Genomic DNA, 24,467 nt, shown 5'->3' on the forward strand with positions numbered 1-24,467 from the left:
TCTTATTTACACTTACTCGGACATAAGGTAAGTAACTGCACCAAATATGTGTTATATGTGATTAGGGCTTGGCCTGACTGTTATCAATTAACATGACCATGTCTTAGGCCCCAAGTACATTTATATTTAAGCTTTTGCTTCACATGCTGGTTGATATCTGCTTAAGTGCTTTATGACTATTGTGTGACTTCCGTGGTTAGGGCATAAGGCCCCATTAAATATGCATGATTAGTATTATGAAAATGGTTATTCGATGGTGTTATGTAATTAACATGCATGCGTTCTTATTTGTTGGGATACGCCAATCCATATCTATTTCTGTATTGTGGTCTGTATTCCTTGATCAGGGCTTGACTCATTAGTCAAGGACGGCAATTGCGCTCTGCGTGCTGGCCGAAAGGCTTAGGCCTGAACTAGCAACATATTATTACATTGGCCAACCCTATGGTCGATGAAACATTAAAGCACCTGGTACGCTAGACTAGCTCTACGTCTAGGTACTCAAGGCTACGGGAAAAGGCCCCAGGTGACTCTATGCTCACGTAGCTTGGGCATAGGGCCCCTGGATTGACTCTATGGTCAGTTATTTAGGGAAGTGACCCAAAATTGGTCCAATGACCACTTGTTTGTAACTGGATGATAATATTTGTAGGTTGATATCGCCGGCCATGTTAAATGGGTATCTGGAAGTTTATTTTCTTTGTTTATGCACATGTGGAGTTTTCTTGCTGAGCCTTGGCTCACGGGTGCTTTGTGGTGCAGGTACGGGAAAATGAAAGCTTGACTAGCCATGAGTTGGAGAGCTTCAATGGCGGTGTGTACATATGCGGCTGCTTGACCACCACGATCGGGGATATCTCAGAGGAACCAGGGTTATTGCCCTAATTTTGCCGCTTAGGCCGACTGGATGTATTTTTTGATGAATATTCACCTTTTTAAAAGTTTGGATGTAATATTTTGGGTTCCCATGTTTGTATGAAACTTTTTAAATAAAAATGCAATGGTACATTTAACCAAATATTTTAACCCTAACCCTTGACATTAACCTTAGTTACACATTTTAAACCAAATGACTTGGTTAGCAAGTCTGGCACAATTAAAAGTACATAGTGTAACGATCCTGGATTAGGAGGATGTTAAAGTCGCTATTCTTGAGTAGTCGTCCCCAAATCATCTATAGTAGTTGGCTAGGCTCAGAAAAGAGCATAGTTCCTTCACATTTGTGGGGGCTTTCCACACTTGGCTTGACCTCACCTTCTCCAGGTTCATAGGAATTTGGCCACGCTCCACAATGTGGCTTAGGAACTTGATGCTCTCCTATGCAAATGAGCATTTTTAATGTTTCTTTCTCATATCGCTGGTTCTTTCGAAACTTTTGAAACACTTTAGCCATGTGTTTTGGTGGGCCATGATCTAGCTCACCTGGAGACAAAGTGGCCTGTTAGAGGCGATCTAAGATAAAACCTTGCTATAGTGATAAATGTATGGAAACCCAAGGTTTTGAATTCGATCTATTTGACCAAAGATATACACAAGCTAAGATTTACCCTAGCAACAACGTGTGTGTTCACGCACATTTAGTAAACACGTGCTGTAAACTCGAGAAATCCCTTGATACTTCGGGATCCACATGTTAGAACATATACCTTTCTGAAAACAGTCGAAAAATCGTAACCCTTGAGTTACCCAAAACTGAACCTAAAAACTCTCTAAAATTTTACACATATACTCAGACGATCCTCTTTCAAAACCCAGAAAATCACCTGTTTCTTCTTGCACATTATGTCTAATCAGACCTAGCAATATGTTTTTTGGCCTAACGAAAACCCATATTAAACATGAACATAATCGAAGTGAGAAATTATACTTAAAAATTTCATAAAAATTATTGAAAATGAGAAGATAAATTTTAAGCCAGATATAAAGATACATACAATTGCCTTTTTCGATCGAGGAAGTGATGGCAGCACCAAAGATAATAGCCTGAGAGCTTCTGGAGAATGAGGGAATGTCGGAGGTTTTGAAGGTGTTTTGAGAAAGAAAAAGAAATTTTTTGAATGCAAATATGGAAGGATTAGGTCTGTTTCTCCTATTTATACGTAAACTTTGGGAACCAATCTAGGCCACCCAATTAGGTCAGTTTGAGATCCAAGGGCCTAGGTTAATTAAACTCAGTGGCAGAAAAAATTTAACAAGACAGTTGCCATAATACTCAAAACCCGAACAAGCACCTATTATAAACTAACACGTATCTCGCACTCGAGTGAGTGGGTGGGCACAATTTCACATAACAGAAGCCTAAAATTCCCTACTGTGCATGTCAGAGGTGACGTCATGGTCGAGCAAGAGCTTGGGGGGGGGGGAATGTTGTACCCCAAAATAAATACGAAATGAATCACTCAACACAGGTTACACCTGGAAGACAAGCAGATGAAGAAAGCGTACAGATAGAATATCTAGCTAACTCTGGAGTGAGCAGCACGAGTTCAACTTGACAGCTTATGACACCCAGATAATCTTTAGATCACCTCATGTGAACAACCTAGTTCGAAATGCTTGATGGCCAGATCACCTTTTTGAAACTTTGAACTTGGCCCATGTTAGGATAGGTTAATTTTGAGGAATCCAACTTGAAAGAAGTGACCAGCTCACAGAAGCCTGGTCATGACGCACGGTGAAGGATCCCAAAAGACTCAGAGATTCCTAATATGCTTATTAATGCCCAGATTTTATTACACATTTATTACTCGAGATAAAAAATGTAAATTCTATAGGCAATCTTATCCTTATGTAAATGGGAGGTTATCAAAATTTATTATTTACCATACTTATGTACGCGGTTACTAAAACTTGTCCAATAAAATCCTCTGTTGATCCTCATAATCTCATCAAGAGAAACTATGAGGCCGAGGCAAGGCCCTTGAGCCACTGTCGTCTCGGGAAGCCATCGCACCATCACGACACGAGTCTGGGTTCGTTCCTCATGGAGTCGATGCCAGGTGGCCCACATTGGCAAGGCATAGGTGCCAAGGCTCAGTAGCCTCGCGAGGCCCATCTCGCCCACGCACCTCACCTCGGCCATACACGAGGCCCATCTTGCGAGGCCCTCGTCTCGCGAGGACTCCATCCACACCTCACCTCGGACATACGCGAGGCCCATCTCGCGAGGCCCTCGTCTCGTGAGGCCTCCATCAGCACCTCACCTCGGCCAAACGCGAGGCCCATCTCGCGAGGCCCTCATCTCGCGAGGCCTCCATCCGCACCTCACCTCGGCCATACGCGAGGCCCATCTCGCGAGGCCTCCATCAGCACCTCACCTTGGCCATACACCAGGCCCATCTCGCGAGGGCCATCTCACGATGCCCTCGTCTCGTGAGGCCTCCATCCGCGCACACCAGCCCATGGGCGGGGCCATCCATCTCGCGAGGCCCTTGTCTCGCAAGGCCACCAATCCGCACGCATTAGACCAGGGGCGAGGCCACCATCTCGCGAGGCCAACACATGGGAGAGGCCACCCATCTTGCGAGGCCTTGATCCGCGCGCATCAGACCAGGGGCAAAGCCACCATCTCGCGAGGCCGACACTCGGGCGAGGGGCCATGCGAGGAGTGGGCTCCTCTGAGGACGCGACATATTGAGAGCCTCATATAACGAGGCAGAGCACTATATTGAAAGTATGCTTTGTGAGAGCTTCCGAGGAGGCCTGCGCAAACCATCACATGGCCACTCGAGAGGAGGAGGGCCTCCTGAACAGCTAGGGAGCCACGCCATCAAGGGGGTCGCAAGGAGGGCGTCTCGTCACGCATCCTTAGACGTCTGCCAGGGCCACATGCCTATCGCCCAGACTCGTGAGTGACCTCGGGAGGCTTCAGGCATCTCATGCCAAGGACCCATGATCTCCACCTTACACCAAGGGTCCCATTCCCTACTCCTTGAGACCCCTATGCTTAGGGGCTCTAGTACGAGTCGAATGGGACATACATGTATGACCTAGTACTGAGTACGGATACCAGTGCCAGTGAGACGGCTGGGGTAAGAGTCATGGTTCGCACGTCTACGACCATAGGTCAGAGCCGACACCACTACCTCCTGCGCCACTACGTCTGCCACCACTCATCAGACATGGGTACAGACAAGTAGTGGAGGCATTCTCCTGACACCTGCTCCTGTGCTGGATGTACGACCACAACCTCTAAAGCCACTGCCCTGACATAGTACTTATGTACCCTATGGTCTCCTGGACCACTATGTACCTAAGGCCATTAGAGCCTACTATAAAATGAACTCTAAGACCACCTGAAAGGGGGTTGGAAATTTTACGGTAGCAGAGGCTTGATTGTGAATGAAAGACTGAATTCTCCATTATTGTTCTTGAGTTATTGTTCAAGTTTTTACAGCTTTCCGATTAGTGATCTTGATTTGATAATTTTTCCAACTCAACTTAGTTGACGAGTTCTCACCGTCAACTGCTTGGCGCCGTCTGTGGGAACGTTAGTTTCATGCTACTGTTCCACCATTGTTTCCGGCAAGAAGAAGATGCCAAGACATTCAAAGTGACTGAGGGAGCCACGGGAGGTAGAGGTTCATCTGAACGGAGTCCAGCTGAAGGCCTCCATGAAGGACGCTCCTCCACCTAGAGACGTGGAGCCCCCGAAAGACCCTGAGGTTCACGGAGGTGATAGGGTGGCCTCGTCACCAGCCGCTCCACCTGGAGGAAGTCCTCCAAGAGCACCACCGGTAAGCGCTGACGAGTTCCCTCCTCTAAAACCACCGCAGGCACCGAACTCCGGCCGGCAAGACCCGGGCCCTTCTGCCCGTAGGCATGATAAGCACCCCCGGGTCCACTCCGTGAGCTCGAGTTCGAAATCCCAGTTTTACGAAGAGGAAATACGTGAGCTCCACCGTAAGAACCAAAGGTTGGAAACCACCTTAGAAAACATGCAAGAGGTCCTGAACGGCCTGCTGCAGGGTAAGTCGAGCGTAACCTTGCCTAAGAGGAAGGAGAAGGGGAAGGATGGGGTGGAGACCATTGTACCGGTAGATGATGGGAGAACCCGACATTCAACCAGTAACACCCCCCGAACGAAGCAACGTGATCGCCCTGAACCGCCTAAGCAGGCCCAGAAGCCAGCGCTGAGGACCAATGCTGCCCCTCGCAATGAGGACGAGGTCACCTCTAAAAGAGCACCCTCAGACTTGCGGGAGGAGCTCAATAAGAAGAGGGCAGGCAAAGGGACCACACCCCCTGTGGCGCCTCGAGAAGGCAAGGGAAAGGCGGATCTCAGCCCGTCCGCTTTGAGGGACACTCTCAGCAAGAGGAGGCAGGACCTAGACATGGACATGAGGAGCCTGCGGAGAAAGATCATCACCGCGTCAGGCGGCCAGGCCTTTGAGGAGGACTTCGACCATGAGTCGCCCTTTGTGAGAGAAATTCAGGCAATCCGACTCCCTGCCAATTTTAAGGAGCCCAATATGACCCCTTACGAATGGAACACGGATCCGAAATACCACCTGGATGAGTTTAATGATCTGATGAAACTGAGGGGGATCGGAAGTGGTGCCAGGTGCCATTGCTTTGCTGTTACTCTGAAACGACCCGCCTACAAATGGTTCAAAAGACTAAGGCCGGGGTCCATCAGGTCCTGGCAGAAATTTTCTGACGAATTCCTCCAACAGCACCATGCCGTGCGGGACTACACGATGCCAGGTACCAGCCTGGCCAACGTGAAGCAAGGGGAGAATGAGAGCCTGAAGAGCTACATTCATCAGTTCAATATGGAGGCCGCAAAAGTGGGGAGCCTAACGCGCCGAGAGTTAAAAATGGCCATTATCGCTGGAGTGCTCCCAGGAAGCAAGTTGTGGGACAACATGTTGAAGAGGGAAGTCACCGACTTAGATGACTTCTATGAGAGAGCACAAAAGTACATCCGTGTGGAGGATGGCCACGCAAACCTAAAGGCGGGGAAGGAGGAGCCCCACGCGAAGCCCCCAACTAACGACGGATCGAATGTAGCGAAGAAGAAAAGGACGTATGATGGGTCAAGAGATGACCAGCAGAGGAAAACCAAACGAGGGGGTGATCATAGGCAAACGGCTTATACTTACTATACGAACCTCACAGATACCAGGGAGCATATTTACATCACCAACGAAGATCGAGTTCCCTTCAAAAAGCCCCCATCAATGAGAAAGGATCGGTCCAAAAGGGACCCCAGTAGATACTTCCAATACCACAAGGACATCGGACACACCACGGCAGAGTGTATCCATCTGAAGGAGGAAATTGAGGAGCTCATCCGCCGGGGACACCTGGGCCGCTATGTCAGGAGAGAAAGGCAAAGGCCAAAGGACGAGCCCGCGGCACCCCAGGCGCAAGAGCGAGCCCCAAAAATATAGGGGGAGGTCCGAACCATTTTTGGAGGTCCAGGATTTGGGGGAGACTCTAGGAAGGGGCGAGATAGATATGCAAGAGAGGCTCGGCGAAGTCCGCCTCCCTGCATCATGAGTTTAGAACAACGGCCCCCGAAGAACTTCAAGGGGGAAAACGACTCGATTACGTTCACTGAGGAGGACGCGCGGGGGGTACACTTCCCCCACAATGATCCGCTGGTGCTGACAGTTCAATTGGAAAATATGCGTGTGCATCGAGTCCTAGTGGACAACGGGAGCTCGGTAGACATCCTATATCGCCCTGCTTTGGAAAAGATGGGACTGGGCATTCGTCATCTAAAGCCCTGCCAGTCGTCCCTATACGGATTCACAGGGGACTCAGTGCAACCCCTTGGAATGATCGAATTGACACTTACCATGGGGGAGCAACCCCGGCAGACCACAGCCATGTCTAACTTTGTTGTAGTAGATTGTGCATCAGCTTTTAACGCGGTATTGGGGAGACCCTCCCTAAGAGAATTGAAAGCCATAACTTCAATATATCATTTGGTTGTCAAGTTCCCAACTCCAGGAGGGGTCGCTAGTATGAAGGGAGAACAGAAGGAGGCGAGGGAGTGTTATAACACCTCACTCTGCGCGCCTGTAAAACCACGTGAGCCAATGGCCATGGTGATACATGAGGCGCTATGTATGCCCACGGGGGGTCCGCAGGAGCTGGACCCTCGGGTCGTGGATGGGTCAAGAGCAGAACCAGTAGAAGAAGTAGAGGAGGTTACGGTGACGGAGGAACCCCTAAGGAAATTGAAGATAAGGAGAAGCCTGCAAGGTGACGTGAAGGAGGAGTTGATGAAATTTTTGAAAGATAATCTAGCGTGTTTGCATGGAGTCATGAGGACATGGTGGGCATAGACCCCAGTGTGATGTGCCACCACCTGAATATCTCCTCAGAGGCAAGGCTCGTCAGGCAAAAGAGGCGGGCGCTAGACCCAACAAGATACACAGTATTAAAAGAGGAGGTTGACAAGCTGAAGGCCAACGGGTTCATCCGTGAGTCTTACTACCTTGTGTGGGTATCAAACCCAGTACTCGTGCCGAAGCCGAATGGGAAATGGAGAACTTGTGTCGATTTCACGAACCTGAATAAAGCTTGTCCTAAGGACAGCTTCCCACTTCCCAGGATTGATCAGCTAGTAGATGCGACGGCAGGACATGAGTTACTGAGTTTCATGGACGCCTACTCAGGATACAACCAAATCCCAATGAGCCCAGAAGATGAAGAGCACACGTCATTCATTACAGACAAAGGGCTCTACTGTTACAAGGTGATGCCCTTCGAGCTCAAGAACGCAGGAGCCACCTATCAGAGGTTGGTGAATAAAATGTTTGCCAACCAGATAGGAAGGAATATGGAGGTGTATGTGGATGACATGTTAGTGAAGACCAAAGAAGCAACAGATCTCAACAAGGACTTGGGTGAGATGTTCGACACACTCAGGAAATACCGGATGAAGTTGAATCCAGTCAAGTGCACCTTCGGGGTATCCTCAGGAAAATTCTTGGGCTTCATGGTCAATTCCAGAGGCATCGAGGCCAATCCTGACAAGATAAAGGCACTAATAGAGATGAGCCTGCCAAAGAATAAGAAGGAAGTGCAGTGCCTAACGGGAAGGGTGGCGGTCCTTAATAGGTTTATCTCAAGGTCCACCGACAAGTGCCTCCCATTCTTTGACATCCTCAAAGGGAGCAAAAAGTTCGCTTGGGATGAAAAATGTGAGGAAGCATTTGTCAAGCTGAAAAAGCACCTGGGGAAGCCACCCCTATTGGCAAAGCCAGAGAAGGGCAAGAAGCTATTCCTGTACTTGGCAGTGTCTGAGCATGCCATCAGCATAGCCTTGGTTAAAGGAGAGAAGAAGCAGCAACAACCCGCATACTATATCAGCAAGCGTTTGGTAGACGCGGAGAACCGGTATCCGGAGATCGAAAAGTTAGCCTATGCACTAGTAGTGGCTTCGAGGAAGTTGAGGCCTTACTTCCATGCACATACAATTGAAGTCCTGACAGATAGTCCTTTGAGGCAGGTCTTGCATAAACCTGAGACCTCAGGGAGGCTGATGAAATGGTCGATCGAGCTGAGTCAATTTGACATTGTATACACCCCAAGAGCTTCCATCAATGGACAGGTGCTGGCAGATTTTATAGTAGAACTCACCCATCAGCCGAATGAAGGAAGGAATGAAGAAGGGGAGCAGCCTATTATGGAGGAAGAGCTAGGAGGTTTAGAGGAGTGGAGTTTGCATGTTGATGGGGCATCTAATGAAGGAGGATCCGGAGCGGGCATCATGATGACTGGGCCCGAGGGACACATAATGTATTGCGCAATCCGATTTGGGTTTGAGGCCTCCAATAATGAGGCAGAGTACGAGGCGCTCCTAGCTGGCCTGCGTTTAGCCCAGGAACTGAGAGTGATGCGCCTTCATATCTTCAGTGACTCTCAATTGGTAGTATGCCAAGTAAAGGGGGAATACCAGGCGAGAGGACCCAAGATGGCAGCCTACTTGGAGAAGGTGAAGGGCTATCTGGGGGATGGTTGGTGGCATATAATATAGAGCAAATCCCCAGAGAAAAGAATACCCATGTCGATGCACTCGCTAAGCTGGCGTCTACCAAGGATGGTGACATCTTGGAGTCGATACCCGTGGAGTACCTGCCCAAGCCCAGCATCGAAGGCGCGGACGTGCACATGGTTAGTGTCCCAAGGGAGTCATGGACTGAGCCAATCAAGAGAACCTGGAAGAAGGAACCTTGCCTGCAGACAAAAACGAGTCCTGGAGGTTGGTGTACAGGGCCGCAAGATACACCCTGGTAGATGGGTTCCTTTACAAAAGAGGATTCTCAATGCCACTCCTGCGGTGTGTAGAAGAAGAGGAAGCGCTGAAAGTGTTACAAGAGATACATGAGGGAGAGTGCGGCAACCACGAGAGCGGACCCTCCACAGCCAGGAAGGCCATGAGACAAGGATACTACTGGCCCTCCATGGAGAGAGATGCGCATGACTTTGCCACGAAATGCGACAAATGCCAGAGGCACGCCAACTACCCTCAGAGACCCCCAAATGAACTGACCAGCATGACCAGCCCCTGGCCCATCGCTATCTGGGGGATAGACTTGATCGGCGCTCTTCCTATTGGTAGGGGTGGAACGAAATATGCGGTGGTGGCAGTGGACTATTTCACTAAGTGGGTAGAAGTAGAACCCCTTGTGAAGATAACCGCCAAGCACATCACCTCTTTCGTTAACAAATCTAGATATGGAGTTCCCTACAAAATTATTTCTGACAATGGTACCCAGTTCGAGGGGGGAACTTTCGATGAATATTGTAGGGAAAGGGACATAAGGAGGAGTTTCTCCGTTGTTGTGCACCCCCAAGCCAATGGACAAGTGGAGGCCATAAGCAGGGTCCTTAAGAAGAACTTGAAGACAAAGCTAGAGAAAATGAAGGGAGCCTGGGTAGATGAGCTACCAAATGTGCTGTGGGCTTACAAAACCACACCACGCACAACTACTGGGGAGTCCCCATTCTCCTTGGCCTATGGGTGCGAGGCCGTGCTCCCGGTTGAGGTGCGAGTTGAGTCCCACAGGGTACAGGCATATGCAGACAAGGCCAACCGTGTAGCCTTGGCCGAAAGCTTAGACATGCTTGAAGAGAAGAGAGAAAAAGCACAAATGAGGGTGGCAGTATACCAGCAGCGCGCCGCAAGGTACTACAATTCGAGGGTGCGAGAGAGAACTTTCAGAGTTGGCGACTTGGTGCTAAGGAAGGTGCTCCCTAACACACGAGACCCAGGCGCAGGAGTGCTGGGGGAGAACTGGGAGGGGCCCTACCAGGTTGCTCAGTGCATACCCCCAAACACTTACAAGCTGGCGTGCATGGACGACACCATCATACCCCGAGCATGGAACGCGGAGCACCTGAGGAAGTACTACTAGTAAGGCGCCCACATCTGATGGTAAAAGGACAAGTGTTGCACGCTAACCTAATATGATAGGGAGAAATCAAAGAGGTTGCTTAGACGACCTCCTGAGTAGGTGTGAGCCTTTTTATTTTATTTTCTATGAAAATCTCCTATGTATCGTTACAACTGTTTGTATGAGACTTTTTGTTATGAATGTGATGAATGAAACTACATGTTATGGGAGAAACTGCTTGCAACCTCTTGTGTTATTTTCCTTCGCTACGTGGGCATTAGCCAAAGTGTCTGCTGAAATAAATTTCACCAGACACTTGGGGGGCAGGATAGGAGCCGACAGCATGCACCTAGCAAAGGGAACCTAAAAAGGGCCCTCTAACGAAGGCTCCTAAAAAGGACCCCTAGCCCTTCTAAAAGCCCTTCTAAAAAGGAGGTCCCTAAAAGGGACCCTCTACCAAGAGGACCCCTAGCCCTTCTAAAAAGGAGGCCCCTAAAAAAAAAAAAGGGACCCTCTACCAAGAGGATCCTAAAAAGGGCCCTCCATCAGGAGGAAGTGACCCAAAAACAAAGGGACCCCCTATACTAGGGCCTTAAACGAAGTCCTCAAAAGGCATCCGTTGGGATCACAAGGATTAGCTACCCTTGTGAACACCAAGGGAGGCCATAGGGACTTACAAAATAAAAAATATGGTGACGATAATAATAATAAGCCTAGAGCGGCCACCAAGCCGCCTAGCCAAAAAGGGTCCCAAAGGAGACCCTTGCAAAAATAGTACTATGAATAACGACGAGAAGGACGCTTCTCGCAAAGAAATAATAAGCGCGCGCAAGAAAAACATAAAAGGATAACTAGGACCCAAGGGGTCAAAATATCCTTATAGAAGCAACCATGAGGCACCAAAAGAGGTCTTAGTGAACCCTCTCGCATGGGCTCCAAAGGACCTCCAGCCTAGTAAATAAAAGAGGGGAACCAACCAAACCCCATCATCCAGGCTTAAAAGGGCCTCAAATGTAGTAGAACAAGAAATAAACAGCAACACATGTATTTATACATTAGAAAAAAGAGTTCTTAAGATAGTACAAGAGTTACCAAAAGGAAAGTAGCTGTGATAATGATATTACAAAGTTAAAAGTAAAAAAAAAAAGCAAGACTACTTCAAGGCCTCCTATGGTGGGCACTCCACAAGGCCGCTTAGGCAACGGCCTGTTCGCCAAAAGAGGAGAAGTCGAAGTTGGGATCCTGCCTCCACACATTGTAAAGAGCACGATCTATAGACCTGCGCTCGGTGGTGATCCTCTCTGCCTCCAAGGAAGCCCTCGCCGCCTCCAAGGAAGCCCTCTCCACCTCTAAGGAAGCGTTCCTCTCTTGCGCTAACTGTAGTTCGGCCCTAAGGGCCTCAACTTCGGTCTCCAGTTGAGTAACCCTCTCCTGCGACACAGCCGCAGTGGCCTTGGCCCCCTGGAGCTCGCGCTCCAAGCGTCTAGCCTTGCCCTTAAGTTCCTTGATCTTGGCCTTCGCTTTCTCCCTCTTTGAGAGCAAGGTTGCAGACTTAGTCCGGGCCTTGGACAACTTGACCTTGGTCTCGTTAAGCTCATTTTCGAGCTCTTGGACCCGAGCTGTAAGACAGTCCCTCTCAGCAGTAGATGCGGAGAGGGTGCTGGACGTGTCGGCATACCGAAGAGACACAATGTAGATCTGCACAAAAAAGTCAATGGCGTCAGCAATAAGTAACAAAAAGAAAAACACATGTACATCTATACATAATACTAATCGACGCAAGGTGCAAGAACTGACCTAGGCCGCGGCGCACTTACTAGGGCCGGTGCGAAAGCCTTCACGAACAGAGAGAGGGCCCTCTACCCAGAAAAAGTCTTGTTTCCAAGACCCTGTGTTGGACAATGAGCCCTCTATCAAGGGGAGCTCGTTGTTGGCCTTCTGCAGGTAGTAGAAGCCCTTGGACTTGTGCACTGCCATGAGGTTGTACAGGGTATGCACCTCTTACGCTGTCGGGCGCGTTTGACCTTTTCCTTGAACCAAATGAAAAGGCAACTTAGAGCCAACCAACTGTTGGGTGACAGTTGAAGAGGGGCCAAGTCGAATTAGTTGAGAACCGCCACAAAAAATGGGTGCAAAGGAATGGTACCACCCGCCTTCAAAATTTGCTCACTCAAAGCCACATGACCATTCCTAGGGCGGTCGGCCCGGCATGCCTCCTGAGGAGCATATAGGGCGTATTCTGGAGCAACACGGTAGTGCTTCACGATCTCCTTCAATTTTTTCGTAGACACATGTGACACTAGACTGGACGCCAGTAGAGGGGCGTCGTCCTCTTCCTGGACGGACACCTGTCTGCGTGCTTTCGGCATATCTGCAAAATCAAAAGAAAGATATGAGGGAGAGGCAGAACACTTAACCCTCCATTTTTTCTTTCTAGCAAGAGTTTTCCATCGAGGGAGCGATGGCGGAAGCACTAAGCTAGGATAAACTGAGACTAGGGGCTGGGGAGAGGAGCTAGCAGCCCCATGACCGTCATCAGGCGAGAAGGGAGTGGGAGGTTCTGGCGGAATGTGTCCCTCCATAAATTCTAACTCCCACCGCAATTCAAAAAGGGTCGTCCTAAGACGCGCTATATGGTCACTAAGGTCCAGGGGTGAAGGTCCTCCATCTCCTCTCGACACCGAGTCAATTTCGCTCTCCACAACCCAAATTTTACGCCTAAGTTCAGCCATGCACTCAAGGTGGCGGATGCGGGCTTGCCTTAAGGAGTCATAGTCTTGGTGAGGATTGCCCTCAGGGGACTCTGAGTCTGAGGACAGGTCAATAAACTCAGCCCTTGGGGGTATGTTGGACGGGCCGTCACTGGCCATGAAACCACGTCCCAACAGCAAAAAGGGGTTCACGTGTAAACGAGGGAAAGGCTACAAAACACAAAGGAATAGGCTTAATATCTCTAGATGCAAACACCCTAAATGGCCCACTACAGGGTATAAAAAAAAAACGAGGGGCTTGCATATGGTCAAACTCACTACAAGCTTAGACTAAGGTACCCCATCCCGAGTACTGCAAGTTTGGACCCGATAAAAAATAAAAGGGAAAAGGAAAGAAAATATACCTCAAGCGGTTAAGAGAGCGAAGTTGGGGTCAAAAAGAGGTCGAGGAGCAAAAAGCACCAAAGGGCCGAAAATGCGCGTCTGCAAGAAGGGACCAGAAAGATGTGTTACTCACAAAATAGACACACCAAGAAATTAGCTCATATGTAAAAAAAAAAATTAAAATGAAATGAAGTGAAAAAATATATAAAACAAATAAAAGGAACTATGGTGAAAATGAGGTTGTGAGGGATTGAACCCCTCACCTCTTGAAAAAAGAAGGGCTCTCCAAACCAATAAGCCAAAGGAGTAAGGTGAAAATATTAGGCCATGCATGAGGACCTATTTATAGGAATCAAGGTGAATAGTCTACAAGAGCACCTAAAGGTACTCTCCTAGACTGGGGGGCAAGTGTTGATGCTCATAATCTCATCAAGAGAAAATATGAGGCCGAGGCAAGGCCCTTGAGCCACCGTCGTCTCGGGAAGCCATCGCACCATCACGACACGAGTCTGGGTTCGTTCCTTGTGGAGTCGATACCAGGTGGCCCACATTGGCAAGGCATAGGTGCCAAGGCTCAGTAGCCTCGCGAGGCCCATCTCGCCCACGCACCTCACCTCGGCCATACGCGAGGCCCATCTTGCGAGGCCCTCGTCTCGCGAGGCCTCCATCCGCACCTCACGTCGGCCATACGCGAGGCCCATCTCGCGAGGCCCTCGTCTCGCGAGGCCCTCGTCTCGCAAGGCCTCCATCAGCACCTCACCTCGGCCATACGCGAGGCCCATCTCGTGAGGCCCTCGTCTCGCGAGGCCTCCATCCGCACCTCACCTCGGCCATACGCGAGGCCCTCATCTCGCGAGGCCTCCATCAGCACCTCACCTCGGCCATACGCGAGGCCCATCTCGCGAGGCCTCCATCCGCGCACACCAGCCCATGGGCGGGGCCATCCATCTCGCGCGGCCCTCGTCTCGCGAGGCCACCCATCCGTGCGCATCAGACCAGGGGTGAGGCCACCATCTCACGAGGCCAACACATGGGCGAGGCCACCCATCTCGTGAGGCCTTCATCCGCACGCATCAGACCAGGGGCGAAGCCACCATCTCGCGAGGCCGACACTCGGGCGAGGGGCCATGCGAGGGGTGGGCTCGTCTGAGGACGCGACATATTGAGAGCCTCATATAACGAGGCAGAGCACTATATTGAAAGCATGCTTTGTGAGAGCTTTCGAGGAGGCTTGCGCACACCATCACATGGCCACTCGAGAGGAGGAGGGCCTCCTGAACAGCTAGGGAGCCACGCCATCAAGGGGGTCGCAAGGAGGGCGTCTCGTCACGCATCCTTAGACGTCTGCCAAGGCCACATGCCTATCGCCCAGACTCGTGAGTGACCTCGGGAGGCTTCAAGCATCTCATGCCAAGGACCCAAGATCTCCACCTCACACCAAGGGTCCCATTCCTTACACCTTGAGACCCCTATGCTTAGGGGCTCCAGTACGAGTCGAATGGGACATACTTGTACGACCTAGTACTGAGTACGGATACCAGTGCCAGTGAGACTGCTGGGGTAAGAGTCATGGTCCGTACGTCTACGGCCATAGGTCAGAGCCGACACCACTACCTCCTGCGCCACTACGCCTGCCACCACTCATCAGACATGGGTACTGACAAGTAGTGGAGGCATTCTCCTGACACCTGCTCCTGTGCTGGATGTACAACCACAACCTCTGAAGCCACTCCCTTGACATAGTACTTATGTACCCTATGGTCTCCTGGACCACTATGTACCTAAGGCCATTAGTGCCTACTATAAAATGAACTCTAAGACCACCTGAAAGGGGGTTGGAAATTTTACGGTAGCAGAGGCTTGAGTGTGAATGAAAGACTGAATTCTCCATTATTGTTCTATCATTGTTCTTGAGTTATTGTTCAAGTTTTTACAGCTTTCCGATTAGTGATCTTGATTTGATAATTTTTCCAACTCAACTTAGTTGACGAGTTCTCACCGTCAACATCCTCTATAAATACCAGGGGAATGGATAGAAAAAGGGACCAATTCTTTATATATTGAAACTCTGCTGAAATTGTCATAAAAAATTTCTCCCAAATACCTAAAAAGATCAATAAGATTGCCTCGTGGACTAAGTGGATTTTACCCACTGAACCACGTTAAAGTGTGAGTGTTTGCGATATTTTTCATTTGTTCAATTATGGTTTAGCAAAATCCTAGTAACTCTATTGTTGAATTTCTTAATCCACTGTTGGTGAGAAACTGCATCAACAAACATAGTTTACACAATTTTCATATTTGGGGGTGTCTAGTGTAACATGTCGACCTTGAGGGCATGTTAAAAGCTAGGTTTGTGCTCGGTCAGAGGCACACGCGATGGTGCAAGCTGGTGAGCATGTTGATGCTTAGTTTGTACGCTAGTGGCATTTTCATAAATATCTTCAATATTGCCCGAAAATGGACGAGACTTTGTAGTACCCATATTGATGGGTCAATGAACACCATGGTGTAATCGGATTTGGAAAATTCTGAGAATTGGTGAGCTAAGAGCTAAATATGTCTCCCAAGGAAAAATCATATATGTTCATGGTAGAAGGCTAAAAGCTCAGAAGGCCCTTTGTAGGGGGAGCACCTGGTGTTAGCTCTCCACCACCCCCTTGCACAGGTGCGTCAAATGAGCTACTACTAGTTGGGAGGACTAGTAGGTCGGGCATATGAGGACCATGAAGGGACTCACTTTTGTCCATGAGTAGGAGTACTCATGGACATTACCAGGCTGCCCCAGTATTGTGTTGAAGTATGCTGCTAGAGGTTTATGGGTACGGTTCCCTTGCCTTGCCGGGATGCCGCTTCCATGGAACGTGGCCCCAAACCTCTGAGAGACATCGTGGTGTGTCATGGCCACGAGTCTCGACATGAGATGGAACGAGAAGTTATATGTTGGACTTGTTAGCATGCAAGCATTGTGTAGTGCACCAAATTTTTTTTTAGTTATTAAATTTTTTTGTGTTTTATTTTTTTATTTAAGTGTTAAGTGTGGTGAATTGTTTTATTTAAATGTTGTTTATTTTATTTTGGTTGTTGTTTATTATTTTATTTAATTGTTCGAATTGTTTGTAGAATTTTTGTGAAATTATTTGTTAAATGATAATTATTTATTTTTATTTATAAAAATGTGATTATGTGAGATTTGGTTGAATGCACTAAGGTGCATGGTAGATAGTGATGTGCCCTAGTAATTTAGTGTGTGCTAGTGCATGGTAGCATGGTACACATGTGTAGATTTTCTACACACTTTATACTTCCTTATTTTAGATTTTATTAGAATTAATTTAAAAAATAAATAAATCAAATAAATGGAAAGGGAAACCATAGTGGACGTGTGGCTTAGAGTGGGAAAGGAAAAGGGTTATTTCTATATATTTTATTATTCCAATAAATTAAAAATAAGGTGATAATGCTATTTTGGGAAAGGAATGTGATCACCATTTTCTCTCCTATCAATTGTGATAAAAGAAAATAAAAAGAGAAAGGAAACTTACCTTTTTCTTTTATTGGGTCATTATGGGAGAGAATTAGGTTAAAGAGGGAATGGAAATATTGGAAGAGCGTTATGCTCTTGGGACTGCCATGTGTTGAAGAGAGGAAGAGAGAGAAAGATGCGAGCTAGAGAGAGAAAGGGGAAGGGGCTGCCATTTTCTAGAGAGAAGGAGAAGAGAAACCAAGTCTAGAGTATGTTTTCTTTGTGATTTTGTTTGCCTATTCTCTTCTCTGGATTATTATGACATTGACGTTGTTTTTATTGTTGTGTGTGGTTGGATCTCTCTTCTTCTCATGGTGAATTTCGAAAACCCTAGGTTTGAACAAGGGGTGGTAAAATTTGGTATTGGTCACCTTGTGTTCTTGATTCTATCAATCAAGAAAGGTAATGAACCCTTGGCCTTTTTGGTTTATGTGTTGATAGTTTATATGAATGGGAGATTTGATCTAGGCATGGTTATGTTTTTGTGTGAAATTTTGGAATGATAATGTTCTTATGTTCATGTTGATGAGCTTGAAAGAGAATGTTGTTTTTGAGGGTTTCAGGCTATGTGGTTTGGGCATAATTGATTGTTTGATTTTCTTGTGTTTCATACATGTTAGAAACATTCTAGGTTTCATGTGTATATAGATGAGGATTTTGTGTAAATTCTTGTTGGGTATCCTAGGTGTTTCGGCCTAGGGGTGTTGTTCAAGCATGATTGTTTTTCTTGTATGTTTTAGAATCAATTGTGAATATAGAAACATGATAGGGTGTATATGAGCTCATGTATCAATAAATTATGGTATGCATGAAAAATGATAGGAACATGTTAGGTTTAATATAAAGGCATTTATGAGGATTTGTGTTATGTTATTCATGCATGTTGTATTATTATTTTGTTGGGTAGCATGCATGAACTCATTAGAAAAAAAAAAGAATAAGGTTTTATAAGGTTGTATATGAATATGTGTTAGTTATATTCTTTGAATTATTTGTATAATAAGAGCATGTAAGGATTTGTGAATTATTGTGTTTATGAAACATGAATGATCTTGTATGAATTTTATGAGGCATGAGGTAAAATATAAAATTCATGGTGATTTATGCTTGCTAATTTTGTGATTAAATGGTGAAAAGATTGATGAAATAAAGATATGTATGCATAGGAATGGCTCTAATGATATGTGGTGTTTGTGAAAATAAAATAGTGTTTTAATTCACAATTAAAATGATGTATTTGCACAAATAATTACCTACAGATTTTTTTTTTATATTTTTGAGAAAATATGAGTTTTTAAAATTAAGGATGGTGATTTTAATGATAAATGTGATTGCTAGAATTTTTGTTTAAAATGTAAAGTGTGTTTCAATAAAAAGAATTTGATTGGTATTTTGAAATAAATTAATAACCTAAACTATGGTAAAATTTAAAAGTGGTATTTTTAATATAATATGAGTAGTTATTTTACAAGTTATGATTTTCTTTTATTGAATTAAAAAAAATGTTGGATTTTTATTCACTTGTGATTTTTTTTTATAAATAATGGCTGAAAGTTTAGTTTAAAAAGTTTTAAATAGTTATTTAATTTTCACATATGAATTTGTGTTACATAAAAATTAAGTATTAAAAAAAATTCAAACAAATATATTTTTCCCACACTTAAAATTATTATTTTTCTCACATCAAATTATGAAATTCTATTAACTTAAATTAAATTATTATTTTCTAAGGAGATATGATAATCATGGGTATTTTCTTTTTAAAATAATTTCCAATGCCTTTGCTTTTCTTTGTAATTTAAAAATAATAAATGGGTCTTTTATATATTCTTAATGGCTAAATAAAATTGTTTTTATGAAATAAAAAGAATGTCTTGGGAGATTTAATCAACCTAGTAATTTTAAGAAGATAAACAATGGTAAACAAAACATTCTACAAGTCTATTATTTTAAAACGATAGAAGTAAGACGCATGAAATTATCGTTTTAAACACCACATTTATGCAACATTCTCACGTATGCATGTTACATGAAAATTCACTTTTACGTCCAAAATAATGTCTGTTAGGCAACCATGTAATTTTTATAGAAAGATCATGCATGCAATATAGGTAGAATGAGCATTATTCTTTTGATGACCTTATGTGTAACCAAGCATATTGTATGTTGTGTGTAACTCTCACCATGTGTGCATGGCCCATGCACACATGAGTTGTATGAAAGGGAAAAATAGAAATTATGTGAAGCTAAGGAATGTCGTTTTGATTATGGTATAGGCTCGTTGAGAAGTTGTGGTATTACTTAGCTTGGACCTGAGGTACGAAAGATAGATAGAATTTATGATTGTTATATTATGAATGGTAAGACTGCTGTGTGAATGAAATGTTATGAATTATGAATTCCATAATGTGATGATATGTTGGCTTGTATGAACGTTGTATGATATGAATGGATGTTCGCATGATGAACGCGGCACATCAAAATGGGTTGCTAAGGATAAAGAAGACGTAACCCGAGTTACTAAGGATATGAAGACGTAACTCCATGGGCGGACGCGCCGAGGCTATTCAAGGACCAGAGACTCTTGTTTACCTCAAAGGGTGGCATGGACAAGTTAGCGGGCCATGTTCACAAGGAATTATTTATGATTATGATATGATGTTTGGTGATGTTCATGATTTTGTTATGATGTTTATGATATGATGGTGGCATTATGTTGACGTGGATATGTTTATGTTTATGATATTGATGCCAATTTTATGATGATGCTATGATGTATAAAGATGAATGATAGTGTTTGTAATTTGTTGTATCTTACTTGCTTGTTGTTTGTACTTCCTTACTGGGCTTTTAGCTCACCCCCTTACTCTCCCTTCCAAGTAGCAAATAGTTTTCTCTGTGGCACGTGTGGTGATGTGGGGAGTTCTGTCGTCCTGGTGTGTATGGCGTGGGGCATCCTATGGATGAGAAACAATCAACTTTAAACGCCAATTTTTAATAATTTTCTTAAAATTTTCAGTGGGACTTAAACTTTTGTTTGTTTTATAACTTTGCATAAAACTGATATTTTCTTTTTGAACTTGTGGGCCCAACTTGCATGTTTTAAGCGAGACCCCATTGAAACCTTTATAATAAGTGGCAATCTATTATAAACCATTGAAAATGTGAATGTATTAATAAGTACTAGTTAAGGGCGTTTTACACATTGGACGGGACACTATGCTTGAGTAGGACAGAGGTCCAGTGTGTGCTACTAGTCTGGCAGCTAGTCTCGAGGGCTCGCCAACATGATTGAAGGCATGGTGCCTTGAGGATTGGACCATGGAAGGATGAGCATCCGTGGGCCACGATGGGAACTATTCGGATGATATCGAATAGGGCATGCCGAGAGGCGTTGGCACGTCAGCTTGGTGTTGGCTCTTGGCCACACATGCTACCTTGGCTTGTGAATGTCTGGGTGAGCATCGGTGTTGGAATTTTCCTTGCCATAGTAAGAACCTATGGACAGTGTGAGTGTCTTGACTAGAGATCCTTGATGCACGAAAGTGTATAGAGGCACTCGGTCACTCAAAAAAATTTCCCATTGTTATCTGAATGGTTGGAGGCTTACCTTGTCTTAGAGGAGTCAAGGACCTGCACGAGCATTTCTGCCATCAAAATGTCAGTCTGTGACATTCAGCACACGTTCTGTAAGTAAGAATGATGTTGACGCAGTTTTTCGCCAATATGGGATTAAGAAATCTAATTAGAGAGATGAAGATTGATAATAAACAGTAAATATAAACTCATGAAACTTTTACGTGGTTTAGTGGTTGAAGTCCACCTAGTCCACACTTGTTTATGAAAATTTGAGCAGAGCTTTTGCATAGAAGATGTCGGTCCCTTTACTGTCCATTCCCCTTATATTTATAGAGAATTATGGTGGACAATATTTGGTAACCATGGTATAAATGGTAACATACAATATTGGGTAACTTTCCACATTAATGGATATGTAATTATCCTATTTCCATTTACATCAAACAATACATGTGGATAATGATTGTGTGCAATTATTGCGTATATCAGGCATCTGAGTGTGTAGGGATTCTTCCATGTCCATTGTTGAGCTATCTAGAGCTAGATGCCATACTCGAACTGGATGTAACTGTATCGGGACAGATTAACACAGACAATACTCAGGCTTAGCGATGACGATCTGGACACTTGATATTTGATACTTTGACCTCTATCATACGCACTTCAAACAATCTAAAAGATCTTGTGCCTTCCCGAATACAGTGATATAGCCTCAAGGTGATTGACCTAGATTTTGCAAGATATCTTCGAAGTCTTACCCCCTTTATTTTATTCGTGCCAGCTGTATCCCGTGAAAGATAATTGAGGTCGTGTTTTTAGGGAACAATAGTTATACATAGTGGTTCTTTAAATGATTTTCATTTTTGTGAACCTTGCCGAAAAGGAAAGAGCCATAGGCTACCCTAGTCTCTTTCACAATCGAGAGTATCTCAACCATTAGAATTACTTCATACAGACTTATGGGATCTATCTCATGTTCCCTCAAAAGAAGGCTATTGTTATTATATTGATTTATTAGACGATTACAGTCGTTTTACATGGATTTTTCCCCTGGATTTGAAATCTCAAGCCTTTGACACCCTCTAAGAGTTTAAAATTTTAGTAGAAAACAATTTAATCTTCCCATTAAGATTGTTCAATCTTATTAGGGAGGGGATCATAGATCTTTTTCGAATTTTTTAGCTAACAATGGTGTTAAGTTTTAGAATCCTTGCCCTCATGATCATGAACAAAATGGTAGAGCAGAACGGAAGCACATACATATCACAGAAACCGGACTCGCCTTGCATGCTCAATATGGCATTTCAACATGATTTTTATGTTATCAACATGCTCCCAACTCCTGTTATTGATGATATATCTCCATATGATTGTTTGTTTTGCAAACAGCCTGAGTATGACTTTCCCAAGACCTTTGGTTGTGCCTGTTATTTTCACTTAAGGCCTTATAGAGCTCATAAGCTTGATTTCATGACAAAATAATGCATCTATGTTGGGTATTCCCCTATCCACAAAGGTTATTTGTGTGAAAACACTAATGGTCTAGTCTACTTTTCTAGAAATGTGGTGTTGAATAAAGAGGTCTTTCTTGCACTATCTTCTTCATCATCACTACAAAACCAGGTAACTCATACTGAAACTCAGCCCTTCACCACTTCAAGTTTTGCAACTTCTCTTATATTTACAACCTCTACTACAAATTCTCATTTCACCAGCTGCTCCTGTCTTAGGCATGCTTCAGCTACCCGTTTTGTGTCATATACCAGCTCAAGTCAAGCCATCCCATGATTGTAAAACCTCATATGATACAAACAATGTCATGCAACCAACTCTTATAACCTAAACTCCCACTTTGTCTCCACTCAATTCTTCTATAGCCCATATCATGACACTAGTCCCATTGACCCAAACAAATATCCCACCAATTCCTACCAATAATCACCTTATGCAAACAAGGGCCAAAGCTGGTATACATAAATGAAAAGCCTATATGACTGCAAATTATCCATCACCAGAGTCTTTGCCACCAGAAGAACCAACCTCAGTCAAGAAAGCCTTATCTGATCCAAAATGGTTTGCTTCAATGGAAACTGAATATGATTCATTGATTAGAAATAATACTTGGACCCTAGTACTTCATGAACCACACACATGAACTTAGTTGGGAACAAATGGGTTTTTAGAGTGAAGATTAAACCAGATGGAACTTTGGATAAGTATAAGTCATAAATGGTTGCTAAGGGGTATTTGCAAAATCGAGGAATAGATTATACTGAGACTTTTAGTTCACTCGTAAAGCCTACAACAGTTAGGATTGTACTCACCTTGGCTGTTTCATCACATTGGCAAGTCACTCAATTGGACGTTAGTAATTCATTTCTTAATGGCACCTTACAAGAAACTTTCTACATACAACAACAAGCAGACTTTGTGGATCAGTCCAGACCCAAACATGTTTGCAAACTAAACAAAGCCTTGTATGGCTCCAAATAGGCCCCATGGAAGACAAGCTCAAAAAGACCTTGTTCAGCAAAGGTTTCATTGCTTTGAGGTCAGATAATTCTACGCTTTTTCATGGATCTGGTGAAAATCTAATCATATTGCTGGTATATGTTGATGACATCTTAGTGACTGGCCCCAACAAATTACTAGTGTCTAAGCATGTTGATGAATTAAATAAGGAGTTTTCTGTAAACAAATCTTGGTCCACTACAATACTTTCTAGGTGTTGAAGTAGCAAGAACACCTATTGGAATGTACCTCTCCTAGTAAAAATATATTGTCGATATATTGGTCAAATTGCACATGAAAAATGTCAAGCCTAGTTCGTGTTGGTAATTTGTTTACCATATGAGCAGCGGAAAACATGGGGTGGTGGGCCCATAGATTTCAAAAAAAAATTATTTAAAGAATATATAAATAATGGATCCATTAATATGCAAAATATTAATCATAGAGAAAGAAAAATATGCGGATTTACTAGTTGTAGAACAATCAAGAATCCTTGCTATATTTTAGTACCTCCAACGAACATGCAATCTAAAGCAACATCTTGAATACTCAGACCAAGATATTCCAAGATGTATCTCTACACTTGAAGATGTCTATGGGCATGTAGTGTAATGGTGCGAAAATTTCTGATTCACAAGATGTACTAAACTCATGAGATCTTGGAATATTAGGTGTGAGATAATTTTCAGGGATAGAGAAAAATAATACGATATATTTTTCTGTGTGTGTGAAAGGCTTAGAATTCTTTATAATCTTGTAGAAACTAGTTTATTTCAGATAGATTAATAAAAAATTAATTAAAATTATAAAACAATTATTAAATAAATAAAAAAATACCCCATAACAGCGCTTGCTCTGTGATTGGCGTGTAGCATATCCCAATTTCAGGGATATGGGTCTTAACTACTTTTATTTAATTATTATTTAATAATCATTTATTCAAAAGTATATAAACCTGATGACTTATCTTATCAAATTAATTAAATAATAAATATCATTTCAAATTCAAATCCAATTTGAATTATCATAAATATCTGTTTACATTATTTAAATAAATAAAACCAATTAATTCAAAATTAATTATCTTAATTATTTAAATATTATTTTCGAAAATGCCAATTTTATTTAAATAATAATTTTTAAAAATTATAGTTATTAATTTTGAAAATTAATATATTAATTAATTTATTTGTCTCAATTACATATTTGACTGTAAAGAACAAATTTATTCCAAATATGTCATTTTTCTGATTTTTCCCAATTTCAACTCTTACCTTAAATAATGTTGATAGAGCCATCTCGAGAACCTATGAACCTATAATTTCAAGATCCAATAAATTTTGATTATTAATTAAAACTCTTTAATATAACAACCTTAATTTATTAATCACAATATTATTC

The sequence above is a fragment of the Humulus lupulus genome, chromosome 1 (assembly GCF_963169125.1).
Source record: "Humulus lupulus chromosome 1, drHumLupu1.1, whole genome shotgun sequence".
In the NCBI taxonomy this organism is placed as follows: domain Eukaryota; kingdom Viridiplantae; phylum Streptophyta; class Magnoliopsida; order Rosales; family Cannabaceae; genus Humulus; species Humulus lupulus.